At 33.7% G+C, this 3,835-nt stretch overlaps 1 long non-coding RNA gene across 1 annotated transcript; it reads right to left on the reverse strand.

The window, feature by feature from the left end:
• Positions 1 to 50: 50 nt before the first annotated feature.
• On the reverse strand, positions 51 to 559 carry LOC109590750 (uncharacterized). Its single transcript, XR_002189489.1, has 3 exons — positions 368 to 559; positions 172 to 318; positions 51 to 117 (listed from the first exon to the last, which is right to left on the reverse strand). It is a non-coding gene; the product is annotated as an uncharacterized LOC109590750 (long non-coding RNA).
• Positions 560 to 3,835: the final 3,276 nt, after the last annotated feature.

The raw sequence follows: 3,835 nt of genomic DNA on the forward strand, positions 1-3,835 counted from the left end.
ACTGTAAAGTCTCAAATAGTGGTTCTCTAATGAGATCATTAATGATATTAAATCTACCACATGTCTTTATTGTAGATGAACGTAATATTGGATGAATTTTACGGGTACTATAGTCACCTAATTAAAGGACAAATCATCATTAATGCAATATTAATGCCAATTAATACTCACTCCTAAGTTGTGCAGTGTTATCCCAAGCTTGTAGAGTTATTCTTGTATCAGTTGGTAATACCCCTCCAGTTAGTACAGCACATATTTCTACAGTTCCTTCATTCTCAATCACATCATATGTTCCTCTCTCTAATGACAGCACACCAGCTATACAATGCAATGAATAAAATATCCTCTCTATTATTTTATAACTTACAATCATCATCAACAATGGTGATGGTAGCTGTCTGCCTGTCTCTCTGTATTAGAACAAAATTATCATTACTAGGTACTATGATGACTCTTATTGTTTCATTTTCCTCAATGATATTATCTTCAAAACTTGTGATAGGCTGGAATAAAATATCATTCAGCGTATTATTGGCTCGGTAGGTAAATCTTGGAACAGTAGCATTGAAGGAGAAATCAGCACCTAAAATAAAAAAACTGATATTGCTAAACAACTAACTACTATTAACCATTTTTAGCAGTCCCAGATATGTGTCTCAATCGAATTAGACTTAAACGACTCTCTGGATACCCTCCAATGCCTACACCACCAGTCTCATTTCCTAACTGCTTTATAGTTAATGGGGCTACTTCTCCTTCTCTTATAGTAACGTGTAGATTTTTAAATCCAATATAAAAAGCTATAACAGAACAACAATAAATCAATCCCAAAAATGGCTTACCATCTAGATTGTCAAGTCTTACCATTTGAGTGGTTTTGTAAGGATCTAGTCTAACTCTAGAATCATTAACACTGAGTCTCCACCTAAACACTTCTTGTAACTCTACAATATTATCCCATGGCATCAAGAAAGCAACACGTTCAAAATGTTGATGAAAGTAAAATTTATATGCTGGTGTTGGTTGAAACACAACACTACGCTGTTCAGTGAAGTTAAAGAAATCTAAATTAAAGAGGGGAAAAAATCATAATTTATAAAGAATTATTATGTCATACCAAAGTCTCCAACAGCAGCTTGATCAGGACTCAATGGGCCAAAGTACCTCTCATTTGAGACAGTGACTTCAAAAGGAGCTTCATATGCAATTATTTGACGTTCAACCCTAGCTGTAGCAGTACTACCTTCTAAAACTATTGATGGCTCTTGAAGACCAACAGTAATTACTATAAAATGAGAGATGATCACAATAAAATGATTCAATACAAGCTCACTGTCTATATCCTCTATTGTAATGCTAAGACGTCTGTATACAAGTACAACTCCTGATGGTATTGGTGGATCACCTGAATCAGTTTCAGCAGCAATCAAGTAATCAAAAGAAAGAGTTGGTTGGAGAGCAACAGCATTCCCTTGTGACAGATAGCGTATGCTAAACCTTTCTGGAAAATTTGGGTCCAAAAAAACATTAGTTCGTCCAGAAAAATCTGAGCTTAAGTAGTCAGCAACTGTAATCAGAAAAATAAATATAAAGTAAATAAAAGCATTGTCTACCATCAACTGCTGGCTCTCGTGAAATAACATAATCCAAATTATAAACATCATCAGTTGGAGCCCCAGGAGTACTGAGGAGTACATCAGCAGTAAATGAGTATCTTCTACCAGCATCACTTGGACCAATATGCACACGTGATTGATCAAAACCAACAACTAGTGAATTACAAAAAATTAACCCAAATTATTTAAAATATTATCTTCTATTCTTACCGACACATGCACCACATTGTTGTGCAGCTAGTAAAGAATGAGATATATATCCTCCACCAGTTCTATTACAGCAGTCAATAGCTGCAAGACTGACTCCATTAGTATTACTAGTACAATCAGCAGCAGATGTGTAGCACTGTACAATTACATCCTCAGTTAATTGTTGTTTAACTGTACATAACATTAAAAAAGATTCATGTATAATAAAGAATTTAACTGGCAAAATTGGTAAAAATAATGTGTGGCATCTAACTAGGGCCATTCCAATAAAATAAAATAAATGGCCGGGTACATCTCGCAATGAAAAGAATCGCAATTAATAATAATTGATAAGCACCACGCCTATCAATGATTTTCTCTACATGTGTTTCATTTACAGCATCATGAGTGGTATCCTGTGATATTTTCAGCCCAAATTACCTCATGATCTAGTCAAGTCCCAATGCCACCTAACATCTTGAAGGAAGTTAATCAAGCTGTGGCAGTAGCTTTAGATGGCAAAGGAGAGAAACAAGACAATCAGTTAACTTGCGAGTGTGGCTAGCTAGGCTAGCATCTTGCAATTGTTGGAAACACAAACTAATGATATTTTTTCAAATTTGCAAGATACGCAATCAAAACCCGGCCTACGGTATATAGTTTGTATTACACAGTTGGGGCTGGTAGCTGAATTCAATTATAAATTTCATTATTGCAGTATAAATTATTGTGTACAACATATGAATCATAATAAATCACTAATCCAGGTGGAAAAGGAGCAACAAAAATTTTATTAAAATGGCCTAAAAACTAAAATTAAACAATGACACATAAGTACAGTTACCACTATGCTGTTTAGTCTTATACTAGAAACATTAAGTTTCATGGTTCAACTATTTAGACTTTTATACAAAATCTGTTGTATAAAATTTTAAAATATTTAACACCATAATCATTTAATACAGTCATAGTTTTGCCTCGCCCCTTCACAAAGGGGCATGGTGAGACTAACACAGGTATATACATATATATATATATCTATTCTATACATGCAGTGTTCTGAACATTTATTATAGTTGCTGTATTAACACAAAGGCTGAAATAAAGTTTGCTGTAGATTGATAATACATTCTCTGAAAATTAATTACAGCACACAATAGATGTACAATACTTTATTCACTAATATAAGAAGCCTTGCTATTGATTGAGCTTACTGTCATCATCTTGTATTTGAATTGTTGATGGGGTACTGTCTAAAATGAAGTTGCTATACTCAGGTGTTATTCTAGAAATTGTTAATGTAAAACTCTCATATGATGGCTCCCATAAGTTATCATTAATAATGTGAAGACTTGTACAGGTCTTGTTCTTAAATGCAGGCAGAGTTAAAGTATTACTATTAAAGGTGTAATCAGCTATATAGGAAGAAAATTACATGAGACACAATTAAGAACTCAATTACAATTTCGTTTTGCAGTTCCTTGTGAATCAAGAACACTAATATTCACTGAGCTTGATGAGATATCTCCAGTTAGTACAATACATATTTCTAAACTTCTTTCACTCTCAATTACATTGTATGATCTTCTTTCTATTGACAGGCTAGTGGGGGTATCTATGAAAGTTTTAAAAAATTAAATTATTTCTATATGTCAGTGCTTACTTGTTTTATCAAATATTGTTATAGTAGCTGTCTGTAGTGCTGGTATAATTTGAATGTTAGCAAAATTTGGTCCTGGAAGAAGTACAACCTGTATCAACTCATTCCCTTCAATGACATTATCCACAAGACTTGTGACAGGAAAAAATGTAATATCATTTAACTTATTATTGGAATTGTAACTGAATTCTGGGAAACTATAATTTAGCTTGGCATCTGCTCCTTGACCAGCTAGATAACATAAGTACAATCAAGAGTATACTCTTGGTACAATAATGCTGAAACAAAGGCTGATGACTATACTTACTTAAAGTGGCAGGTGTAGTTGAGGTTGTCCTTATGTCAAGTCTAGCAGAAGCAAGGCTTCTTT

Source organism: Amphimedon queenslandica, unplaced genomic scaffold (genome assembly GCF_000090795.2).
Source record: "Amphimedon queenslandica unplaced genomic scaffold, v1.1 AMPQUscaffold_9538_Cont18386, whole genome shotgun sequence".
NCBI lineage: Eukaryota > Metazoa > Porifera > Demospongiae > Haplosclerida > Niphatidae > Amphimedon > Amphimedon queenslandica.